This window comes from Mesoplodon bidens, assembly GCF_964165515.1.
Source record: "Mesoplodon bidens genome assembly, chromosome: 17".
Classification (NCBI taxonomy): domain Eukaryota; kingdom Metazoa; phylum Chordata; class Mammalia; order Artiodactyla; family Ziphiidae; genus Mesoplodon; species Mesoplodon bidens.
The window spans coordinates 42510599-42523934 of record NC_138174.1 but is presented as its reverse complement, the minus strand read 5'-3'; the positions used below and the strand labels follow the sequence as shown (position 1 = coordinate 42523934).

At 34.4% G+C, this 13336-nt stretch overlaps 1 pseudogene across 1 annotated transcript; it reads left to right on the top strand.

Moving 5' to 3' along the window:
- Positions 1 to 5356: 5356 nt before the first annotated feature.
- Positions 5357 to 8054, top strand: LOC308605149 (DNA endonuclease RBBP8-like; annotated as a pseudogene). Its single transcript has one exon. The product of its transcript is annotated as a DNA endonuclease RBBP8-like (transcript).
- The last annotated feature ends 5282 nt before the right edge of the window (positions 8055 to 13336 follow it).

Here is a 13336-nt window from a genome sequence, read left to right as displayed (position 1 = left end):
CCTCAAAATGGGAGAAAATATTTGCAAATGAAACAACTGATAAAGGATTAATCTCCAAAATTTATAAGCAGCTCATGCAGCTCAACAGCAAAAAAACAAAAAACCCAATCCAAAAATGGGCAGAAAACTTAAATAGATATTTCTCCAAAGAAGATATACAGAGTGCCAACAAACACATAAAAGAATGCTCAACATGATTAATCATTAGAGAAATGCAAATCAAAATTACATTGAGATATCATCTCACACCAGCCAGAATGGCAATGATCAAAAAATCTAGAAACAAAAAATGCTGTATATAGTGAGGAGAAAAGGGAACACTCTTGCACTACTGCTGGGAGTGTGAATTGGTACAGCCACTATAGAGAACAGTATGGAGGTTCCTCATAAAACTACAAATAGAACTACCATATGACACAGCAATCCCACTACTGGGCATATACCCTGAGAAAACCATAATTCAAAAAGTGTCATGTACCGAAATGTTCATTGCAGCTCTACTTACAATAGCCAGGAGATGGAAACAACTTAAGTGTCCATCATCGGATGAATGGATAAAGAAGATGTGGCACTTTTATACAATGGAATATTACTCAGCCATAAAAAGAAACAAAATTGAGTTATTTGTAGTGAGGTGGATGGACCTAGAGTCTGTCATACAGAGTGAGGTAAGTCAGAAAGTGAAAGACAAATACCGGATGCTAACACATATATGTATGGAATCTAAGAAAAGGAAAGAAAAAAAATGTCACGAAGAACCTATGGGTAAGATAGGAATAAAGACACAGACCTACTAGAGAATGGACTTGAGGATATGGGGAGGGGGAAGCATAAGCTGTGACAAAGTGAGAGATTGACATGGACATATATACACTACCAAACGTAAAATAGATATCTAGTGGGAAGCAGCTGCATAGCACAGGGAGATCAACTCGGTGCTTTGTGACCACCTAGAGGTGTGAGATAGGGAGGGTGGGAAGGAGGGAGATGCAAGAGGGAAGAGAAATGGGAACATATGTATATGTATAACTGATTTACTTTGTTATAAAGCAGAAACTAACACACCATTGTAAAGCAATTATACTCCAATTAAGATGTATTTTAAAAAAAGAACTAAATGCATAACCACATCTGGGAATAAGAGAGGAAATGGAGTCAGGGTATGAAGAAATGAAAATTAAAAACTTTTCCTCAAGTGAAAAAAAAAAAAAAAGATTGGTATGAGAAACTGAAACTTATTTTCAAAATTGAGTATAGCCCAAGGATTCATTTTCTTCTCCCAAATATATTTTACAAGAGTAACAAGCAAGTAACTTTACTGGAATTTGATTAATTCTTCTTCCACTCACTTCAGTTCTCTTTATTTTGCCCAAAGCAGAGCTACTTAATTAATATAAAAATATGAGATCAAAAGCAATTAAATTGGTATAAATTTTCCTTAATTAAGTCTCTTAACTTGGCAGTTTATCATTTTGGCACTTTTTTTTTCAGATAGAGATGCAGAAATTGTCTGATATCTTAGGGAAAATGGTATATTTAACAGATTTGTATATATACTGTGGAAAATTACCTTTGTTAATACAGAATAACTTCATTTCCTTTAAAAATTGTTACTAAGTTAACTAATTGTAAAGGAATACAAGCAAAAATATAAACTTATTTTCCAAAAAGAAAACGAATGTGAATTCAGTTTTGCCTGTAGTGTTGAAGCCCCAAATGTTTGCAATTATTTGCATCCTCATACAAGCAGATGGCATGCTTAATTTCTCCAAATGCTATCACCTCTTTGCCTTTCCCAGTTCTCTGTCAAAGCAAACAGTAACCCTTGATAGAAAAAAAGCATAGTGAAAAGTACATAGTAAATGATAAACTTATCATGTTTCTGTCAAAGCTATTCAGTAACAAATTAAACCATAAAACATTAATTTAGCTATGTCACCGAATTAACAAATTTAGCTTTAAACTATATAAGCTAGTAATATAAAAATAGTAGGATCATTGAACTTTGCCCAAAGATTTGATCTTTTATTTTTGCCTCTCATTTCATTTTGGAAAATACTGGCTAGAAATATTTTATTATGATAGCAGTTCTTAAACTGATTTGAGTCTTGGATCTCATTGAGAATTGGATGCAAGCAGGTATAGAAAGAATGAACAAGGTTTGTTTTATTAATTGCTACACCAAAAGCACTGCTAATATTGCCAAACTCAAGGAAGTACTCAATAAATACTTGTTGGAAAAAAATGAAAAGTGAGTGAATACTATTTCTCTAAAAATATCAAAGAAAGTTACTAACCATGTGGATTAAATCATTCCATTCATGAGTAGCTATTCTCTTAAAAAATATGATTTCTTTAATAAATGAATCTTTATTTTCTATCTATTCATATGTGTATACAAGCATAGCCTCCTCTTAACTGAGTCAGATACATTTTTAAAAACATAATTAAAAATATAATTTCAACATTCCAGTTTACTGTATTTATTGTAATGGCATAATGATCCCATTAAAAATAATTGTCCATTGATGGATAGGAAACAATTATTATAATGAAACTAAAATATTTGAATGTTGTAAATGAAAAATAAAATTAAATATGCAACCTCTGTCTGAATAGGAATTGCTTTATGCTCTCTTAGAACTTTGCATCTATTTTTTTTTCATTAATTATATGGAGCTAGAATAACCATTTTTACTTGCTTTTACAACAATGAGGACAGGGTATGTCTTTGTCTCCCACTTTTTTCATGTAATACGAGTGTGAGAATTAATAATACCTCAAGAACAGTATGTGAGGGAGAAAATATGTATTATTATTCCACATTATAATTTCTTAGGCTCAGAATAGAGCAGAATGTCAAATAAAGCTCATAAAGTAAATTAATGAAGCTGGAAATGATGATAGCAGAAATATTTTCAGTTTTACAATCATATATAGGAAACTATATTTCCTTATTTATATCTCAAAACATTCCGCACAAAAGTTATTCTTAGTAAACGTTAGTCCTCAGAGTATTTTCTCACTTGCTATTCATATGTGGCAGATAACTTGTTTGCTTAAAATGCACAGATCATGCATTTTTTTATAATAGATTTCAATATGCATTAAACTATTGAAAAAATACTATGTTATAATTTATAAGACCTAACTGATTAATCTTTTGTGAAAAAAATCACAAAAATATTTCTATGTGAAACATATTTTGCCTCCACAGTCAGCAACTTGAATGTTAAGTCAAGAGATTTTAAACTAAGTTTTAAATATTGTTTATGAACTGCAATGCTTTTTGCCATCATAAAGAAATACATAGCAAAATTAACTTGAATTGAAAACAAGATAATTGATTTTCTCTGAGTCTGTTTAAAATTTTCAGAGTTAGCTTAGTCCTTGAAGTTACAATGTGGCACATTTGGTGATCAAAATATTACAGCTGTTTTCTGGATGCCATTTGTGGCAAGCATAAAATGTCACTATATAGTAATATGCTTTTTTGAGCTAACAAATAGGAATCAATTCACTGACATCTATTTTCATGAATGTTATTACTATTTTTTTTTGCTTCTATTTTTTAAAACAGTGTGGGCAGCTGATTCTAAATGATATGAGAATTTTGCAATTAATCTAAGAAGGATTTGGGGCAGATACCCTTATGACCAAGCAAAAATTGAAAAATAACCAAAATAACAATTGTTATTCCCACTCTACTACTGCTGCTACCACTACTATTATTAGTAATTACAACATCAATTACAAACTATACTTATTGAACAGTTTTTATGTGTTAGGAATTGTTCTGTCTCATTCAACACTCACTGTAAACCTATAAGGTAGCTTGTATTCTTTTTTTATATGATAAAGAAATCTAGTTCAGATGAATGAAGTAACGAAGTAATGAAGTCAAGGTCATAAATTAAGAAGCTAGACATCCAGTCCAGGAATTCTGGTATAATAAACTCATATAAGTCTCTAAAAATACAAATTTTTATTAACATGAATACATTAATATATTTCTCAGAATATGTTTTTTAAATTATATTTTTGCTTTTATTGTTATATTTTTTGTTTAAAAGTTTTAGGAACTTATAGGTTCCATTTTAGGGAAGAAGCTTTCCAGGATCCCTTTACACCCAAGCATGAAGAGTCTGCAGACTCAGATGCTCCAGGATTAAGCAAACATTTGCCTATGTAGACTGCATATCAATGAAAAGGAGACATGCTGCAGTAAGCTACTGTCTCTTATTTTGGGGGGGATATGTCATATATTTTTGTATATTATATATACATTTGTATATTATATATACATTTGTATATTTTATATACTTTTGGTATTTATCTGGACATAGGAAGGGATACAAGCTTAAAATGGTAGTAAAATACACCTTTCTGGATTTATGGGTTTTATGGTCATAAATCACCACAGAAAGACACAGAATCTTCATTAAAAATTGGCTGCAAATTTGTACTCACAAGCTTATTTACTCTGTTTTCCTCATTATGTTTCTTCCACTCTTCCAATCTTACCTGTCATATACTGAAGATGATTCTGTTATGCTGAAAGGGAAGGGAAAGTGCGAAGTATTTTATATATGTGTGTGTGTGTGTATATATATATATATATATATATATATATATATATATATATATATATACATTATTTTGGAGGAAAGCGCTTTTCATTAATGATATAAGTCATAAAAATGAGGAGATAAAACCAAAATCAAAACAAGCTTTAGGGGCTTCCCTGGAGGTGCAGTGGTTGAGAGTCCGCCTGCCAATGCAGGGGACACGGGTTCATGCCCCGGTCCGGGAGGATCCCACGTGCTGTGGGGTGGCTGGGCCCGTGAGCCATGGCCGCTGAGCCTGTGCATCCAGAGCCTGTGCTCCACAATGGGAGAGGTAACAGCAGTGAGAGACCCGCGTACCAAAAAAAAAAACAAAAAAAACAGGCTTTAGTATTGCCAATATCCTCTAAGGCATATTTATTGTATGAGAATAAAATCTCAGATTGACTGTGGTGTTCTTTTTAAGTTAATGTTTATCAGCAATCAGTTTAGGGCCCTCCCCCAGCCCTAAAAAGCTCAGGCTGTCCCGAGGGGGAGAATTGACCACTGGTAGTTTGGCCGATTAGTGAGGGAACTAGGAGAAAAAAAACAATGGCAAACAAGGAGAAAAGCAAACGGCCTTCTCTGCCCAGCCCCAGAGTGTGTCTGCTTCCATGCTGGGGCTTTTAAGAATCTCGAGGCAATCTTGCAAGCTGCATTTAATCTGGCCAAAGACAACTTCAGACCTATATAACGTAACAGAAAAGGTCAGAAAACATTAAGCAGTAGAAGTGTGGAGCATCTTAAGCAAGATGACTGTCTCCGGAAGCAGTTGTGGAAACCCAGATGTATCTAATGACTTTAAGGATCTTTGGACAAAACTAAAGGAGTATCATGATAAAAACGTACAAGCTTTACAAATAAAAGTAACCAAACTGAAAAAGGAATGGATTTTAGATGCACAAAGACTAGAAGAATTCTACACCAAAAATCAACAGCTGAGAGAGCAATGGAAAGTCCTTCATGAAACCATTAAAGTTTTAGAAGATCAATTAAGAGCAGGATTATGTGATTGCTGTGCAGTAACTGAAGAACATAAGCAGAAGAAACAACAAGAGTTTGAAAATATTCGACAGCAGAATCTTAAAGTTATCACAGAGCTTATGAACGAAAAGAATACCTACAGGAAGAAAATAAAATGTTTTCTGAATAGCTACAGCAGAAAATTGAGAATGATCAACCACATCAAGCAACTGATCTTGAATCTGAGGAAGGTATTAATCCAGATTCACCAATAACAAAGTTTTCATTTTCTGGTACTAACTGGCTATGAAGAAAGGAGAACCTCCATGTCCAACACATAGAACACATACTAAATTGGAGAATTCTGCGTGTGCACATGAATTGAAAAAAGTACCAAAGTCTTCAACTCATCCACAACATAAACCTAATGAAAGTGAAATTCTAGTGACCAGCACTTGTGATCAGAATCGAGCTCCAATGGCTAAAACATATGGAAAAAGCAGTTATTCTCCTGATAATTTAGCTACAGTTGTTGCTGAAAGAGTTGGACTTAGTGTTCAAGATGAATCTGAATCTTGAGGCCCTAGGATCCCTCTTGGTGATGAGCTCTACCACTGCCTGGAATGAGATCACCAAAAAAAAAAAAAAAAGACATTTTGAGGAATCTAGAAGAAATGGTGAAGATAGTTTAACATTTTCAGGTTCTAATTCAAAGACTCCTCCTCAAGAAGAATTGACCACTCAGGTATCATCTCCTGTACTTGGAGCTACCTCTAATGTGAAAAGTAGTTTAGGTTTGAATACAAGGTTTTTTTCCCTTCTCTTTTAAAGACTGGGGAAAAAACAAAAACAAAAATGAAAGAAAACAAAACAAAAATCTGAAAACAGTGCCTTTCAGTAACACTTCTAATTATAGATTAGAGAAACCTAGATCAAAATCTGAAGATGGTGCTCTTTTCACACATCATAACCTTGGAGCTGAAGTAAACAAGATCACTAACCAGTCATCTTCTAATAAGCAGATGTTTATAAATAGAAATACAAGTGAACCCCTAAGTGAACAGGAAACTATTGATCACACTAAAGATACTGCTACTGATAAAGATAAACATGTAGTACCCCTGAAATCATTAGCAGGCAGAACCAAAAGGAAGAAAATTGAGGAAGAAAGTGAGGATGAAATAAGCTGCCCCCAAACCTCCTTTGATAAAGAAAATGTTTTTCCTTTTGCACTGGATAATTTTTCTTCCACGAATGGAGACTATGTGATGGATAAACCTCTGGATCTGTCTGATCGATTTTCAGCTATTCAGTGTCAAGAGAAAAGCCAAGGAAGTGAGAACTCTAAACTCAGATGTAGGCAAGTGACTCTCTATGAAATTTTGAAGCCTGTTCCAAAGGGCTCTTCCTCAAGCCATAAGGCCTTCAGTGGGAGCTGTGGGTTAAACCAAAAGAGCCCTTTTTACAGGAGTCTCTTTTCCAGTCCTTGAGTAAATCTCCAGATAATAAAACACTGTTACAAATAAAGGAAGAAAATCCTATCTTTAGAATCCCTCTGCATCCACGTGAAAGTATAGAGACAGAGAATCTTTTTGATGACATGAAGGGTGCTGGTTCTCATGAGCCTATAAAAATAAAAACTAGGTCAATCCGTGAAGCATATGAATTTGAACCAGTTCTTCTGTTAAATCCATGTAGAATTGCTAAAATAAAGTCTCCACAAACAATCAAGATGTATCCTTTGAAAATATCCAGTAGAGTATAGATCCAAGAGCAGACCTTTCTCAGTATAAAATGGATATTACTGTAGTAGATATAAAGGATGGCAGTCAGCCAAGATTAGCAGGAGGAGAGACAGTGGACATGGACTGTACATTGGTTAGTGAAACTATGCTTTTAAAACTGAAGAAGCAGAGCAGAAGGGAGAAAAATGTCCAAATGGAGAAGGAAAAATGAATGATAGCTTGGAAGATATGTTTGATTGGACTACACATGAAAAATATGAATCCTGTTTGGCGGAGAGCTTCCCCCACGTAGCAGATGAAGAGAAAGTGTTGTCAGCTACTACAAAAAATCAAACACTCATAGTGATAAACAAGATAAGGTCAAACAGAAAGCATTTGTGGAGCCATATTTTAAAGATGATGAAAGATAAACTAGCTTACAAAATTTTCCTCCTATTGAGGTGGTTCAGAAAAAAGAAGAGAGAAGAAAATTGCTTGGACACACATGTAAGGAGTGTGAAATTTTATTATGCAGATTTTCCAGCAGAAGAAAGAGGAAAGAAGTTGGCTTCCTCCTGGACACCGATTTTGCTACATTCCACACAACACACCAGAGAATTTCTGGGAAGTTGGTTTTCCTTCCACTCAGACTTGCATGGAAAGAGGTTACATTAAAGAAGATCTTGATTCTTGTCCTCATCCCAAAAGATGGCAACCTTACAGTGCAATATTTTCTCCTAAAGGCAAAGAACAGAAGACATAAATGTTGAAGCAAAAAGAGAAGAGAGAACAATTTTCTTTTTAGTTATTTATAGTTAAAGTTGGTATTAAACACTGATTTTTTTGATCTTCTGTAAACTGATTTACAAATCATTTTTCTATTGGAAATGTTTTTAAATGACATTTACCTATCACACAGATGACTACTTAAAAATGTGGATAAGTTTATGTTGTATTTTCTTTCTTTTGAACCTTTAAAATAATAAAGTGCTTTCATTTTGCACTCTGAGTTAAGAGTTGTTTATTACTTTATTTGGTAATACCTAATTACCATTTTGAAAGTATGAAAAAAATCAATTTAAAAGAAGACAGGATGTAAGCAATATGGCAAAGTGAAGAAAAACCTTTCTCTATCCCCTTCAAACTACAACTAGTAAAATATCTACAACTCAACAAAGGTGTTTCTTCTCAATACAGCAGGAAGCTGAAGAATTCCACACATCTGTACATATAAAAGTGGGTGGACTGGAACACATAGAAGAGACAGAGCCTGGGGAATAGCAGAATTGGTGCCTGCAACTCTGGCCCTCTGACTGCAGTAGCTGAGTCCACAGCTTCAGAGATGCAAGTAGCAACAGGGAAGGTGGCACACAAGACCCCAGCCTCCTTACAGCAGTAGTGCCCATAGCCAAAGTTAACTGAGTAGCCATGGCAGTGTGGACTGGTACACTGTGTTTCCAGTCACTGTGGTGCTCACAACTTCAGCCCCCATCTTACTCATCTGCAGTGCAGAACCAGCAAACCTTATGATACCAGACAGGATACAAGCACCTGTGTGACCCCAGCTCCCCTCCTACTATCCCCCTTTCTCCATGGTGACAGAGCCTGTGACTCAGGGGATGTTGGATGCAAGGGAAGAGCCCACCATCCCAGTGATGACAGTGACACTGGCTGAAGCAAGGCAACAACAACCCCAGAGGCACAAAAAGCTATAAGGAAAGAAGGAATCCCCATCTGTTACAGAGATGGTGGAGGCTGGAAAGCACCAGCTCTCAAATATAACCAGAGGCAACTCAAGTAAGAGAAAGCAAAAACTTGTGTTTTAGTGTCACCTACCAGAAAACAAGACTCTAACTTCTAATCTGTCATTTAATTTCAAATGTACCAGCAAGGGAATTCATCAGGCACCATGAAGAGCCACAGTAACACTATACCACAGAAAGAAAATGACAATTCTCCAAAAGCCAAACTTAAAGTAATGGAATGTTACAATCTAACTGATAGAACATTCAAAATAGGTGTTCTGAAGAAACTCAATGAGCTATAAGAAAACTCAGAAAGGCAGTTTAATGAGATCAGAAATAAAATTAATGAACAGAAGGAATACTTTACTAAAGGTATTGAAACTCTAAAAATGAACCAAAGAGAAATTCTGGAACTAAGAAACTCAATAAATGAGGTGAAGAATGCATAAGAAAGCATTGGAGATAGAGCAGACTATATGGAAGAGAAAATTAGCAAACTCAAAGATAAAAATCTGGTAATGATACAAATAGAAGATGAAAGGGAAGTAAGATATAAAAAAAATAAAGAAATTTTACAAGAGTTATCCAACTCTTCTTGGAAGGGTATATTAGGGTAATGAGTATCTCAGAAAGAGAAAAACAGTAAAAGGGTGAGAGAGGTTATCTAAAGAAATAATAGCTGAGAACGTCCCAAACCTGGGGAAGGAACTAGATATACAGTCCATGAAGCTAAGAGAACATCTAAATACCTCAATACAAAAAGACCTTCTCCAAAGCAAATATACACTAAAATTGTCAAAAGTAAACGACAAAGAAAGAATTTTAAAGGCAGCCAAGGAAAAGAGAATGGTAATCTACAAAGGAATTTTCATTAGGCAATCAGCAGATTTCTCAGCTGAAGCCCTACAGTCCAGATGTAGAATGACATTCTCAAGATATTGAAAGATAAAAACAGTTTACCAAGAATACTCTATCTAGAAAAGTTATCACTCTGATATGAAGTATAAATAATTTCCCAGACAAACAAAAGCTGAGGGAGTTCATCAACACTAGACCTGTCTTGCAAGAAATGTTGAAAGGAACTCTTCCATCAGATTTCATTCATATGTGAAATATAAAAAAACTAATAAAGAAACAAATAAAGATAAATTAATTAACAAACCAAATCAAACCAAACCAATCCAAAATAAACACAAAGATACAGAGAACAGAGTAGCGGCTACCAGAGTGGGAGTGGTGAGGGGAGGGCAAAATGGGTAAAGGAGATCAACTGTATGGTGACAGATGGAAACTAAATTTTTGGTAATGAGCAAGTTGTAGTGTATACAGGAGAAAAAATATAATGTACACATTAAACTTATATAATGTTATAAATCAACATCGCCTCAATAAAATACATTTTTTTAAATACTAATGATATAAGGTAACAAAATATTATCAAATTTTGTATTGGTTCAATTAATTGTCTTAAATTAAAATTCTTATCCAGGTGAATTCACAAGAAAAAGAAACATGAAATGCTATTTTTCAGTTCCCTGTTATCTAACACTATCTGAAAACAGTGAATTAATTAAGGTTTTGGTATCTGCTATAACAAATTAATACCTACATTTCTGTGGCTTAATGCAATTGAATATATTTCTAAATCTGGGAGTAGACCAATATTGGCTTTCTTGATCAAGGACTGAAAGAGTTTGATTTAGGAAGTCATGAATGCACCAAAGCTGCCCAGGGAAGAGATATGTAACCATCAGAAGGAAAGAAAACAGAAGAGGGGTTTGAGTGGTATTCATAGGTCAAGATGGAAGTGGCCCACTGCATCTCTTCTCAAATGTCATGGGCTAGGATGCGGTCACAGGGCCAAAACTAAATACAAACTTGGAGGAGAAACAAGTACAGGAGGAAGAAAACCACACATTTTGTTAAGCAGCTGGCATTCTCTCCCCAAATCTCTAATTACACATATTTTATTTATTTTTATTTGTACCTATATAGCAAATTGAAAAGTAGATTTTACGATTCAAACTTTTTTCTGTTAAAAATGAGAATAATCAACAAAAGATAGCCTTTTTTAGTGTTTAAGGGTATTAGAAAAATATACATTTAAAATATTGCTGACATATTGTCACAAACTTACAGTTTTCCAAAAATTTGTTATATTTCTTAAAGGTGGCTACATTTACTTATATTGAGTATTTTATTTTGTTTCAGTTTATTTTGTGAGATGCGATTTGAGATTATTCGCTTCTGAATCAATCATTTTAATTATATGTATTTTAACTAAATATGGGTGTTATTGTGAATGCAATTGTTTCTAAAAGCCTATTTTGTGTTAAAAGTAATAAAGAGAAAAGTAGAACCAAGAGCATTTGAATAAAGGTGACAAAGTCTAAAATGAATAAAATATAAAAGAAGATTTGATATTCAAGGACTCCAGAGAAAGAGTTGTTTAACAGAATAATGAGGAACTAAGCTTCCCACCGCTCTAATAAACAGGTGGAACATTCTCTTGAAGCTGCAGCAGGCATAAGGATTTGAATAATCCTCATATATGAGTCAGAGCAGGAAACTAAAGAATCAAAGAGAAGAAATACTTTTTCTAAGTGCCTAAATGAATTTCTTAAGAGTTTTCAATTTTTCTCTGGAGAAGAGTTAGAAGAGAAACTAAAAGAATTTGCAGATTGCTGTATATAAGGTGGTGCAAGTTAAAATTTGTCCAGAAATTATGGCAACACATAGCTACAGGGAGCTAAGGAATCTGAAAAAAAAAGTTATTTCCTAATAAGGACATATATGAAATCATTGTAAGATCAAGATAAGTTCTTCCCCAAGGGGGATATAAATGAGCTGATTATCAGAATAATGTCATTACCCACTTAAAAAAAGTGTTATTAACTGTGTCAAGCTGTTATATACCTGACTTTACTCTTGGGAAGTATTCTAAGCTATTTGCATCAGTGTACTGTTTAATTGGTTTTAGCATATATGTTGGCTATCAATTTTAAGTAAAACAAAAGATAAATTCTCATGTTTAATACTTTTATAAAGATAACTTAAAATAATCAATATTAGTACATTTTTGGGCAAATGACATCCTCCTGGGAGGAGTCCCACTTCATGGAGGACAGCAAAGAGCATAATAGTGCCTGTCACCAGGGGCAGCAGTCCCAAGATGTCAACTGCTGCCTGGTTTTCATGTGTTAGAATGCCCAAGAAAAACACAACAACACAACTTTACACAGACACTGGATGGAATAAGGCTTTCCTCATTGAGAAGAGATGGAGTAAGATCAGATTCAATAGTGAGTGACAGTCCCCAAGGCCAAGTGGTCTCCCTCCTCACCACCACATACAGATGAAACAGGGAGAGAGGGTGGTGTGCATCACCCCATGCTGCAGGTGTAGGACCCCATTTGTTCACTTCCAAGAAGAGGTAGAGCAGTGGTATTGGCCAGGTGCTATATGATGTACACTTAAGCAGAACAAAGTACACATCAAATCCAGAATGGGGGAAGATATTACCAAATAAGGTTATATGATCAGCATAGGCTCCCAGGTCTCCTTATCTCCATGAAGAAAATGTTGCAGGTCCAAGGGTCAACAGGCTGCATGTGATTGCCTTTCTCAATATCCACCCCTCCAGTCCTTGCTCTGTCACTTATAATAGCAGAAAAAGCACATCAAATCTGGTAAGGATGATACTGTTTGTACACAATATTAATCTACATGCTGGGTAGCTTAAATTGAAAGTTCTATTTTATATTCAGCCAGTTGATTTGTTTTCTTGCACTTTATTTCTATTAAATTAAGAAATACTAATTTAGGTTGTTAAGTCTGGCAATTCATAGCTTGCTCAAATAATGTTCTATAATTTTAACAAAGTATGGAGTGATTTCTCACTGAATAACCCTTTCATCTCTCTGTCAGTCAATATATAGTACACAAAAGCTGTAATATGGAGAGATAGAAGAAAATGGATTCAAAATCTATACTTTGATGCATTTAGCATGCTATAGTATTTCTTAAAGTTCATTGAATTATTTGTGTATGATCTAAAAATATAAATTTTAATAAATGAAGATTCTCATATTCAATAATTGAAGAAAAATACTGCTATTGGCTGAAAGTGTTTCCCCAAAATTCATATGTTGAAAACTTAATGCTGAAATTGATGGTATTAGGAAATGGGGCCTTTCAGAGGTGATTAAGTCATGAATGGGATTCATAACCTAATAAAAAAGACTCCAGAGAGATTCCTCATCCCGTCTACCATGTGAGGACACAGCAAGAAGTTGGTAGT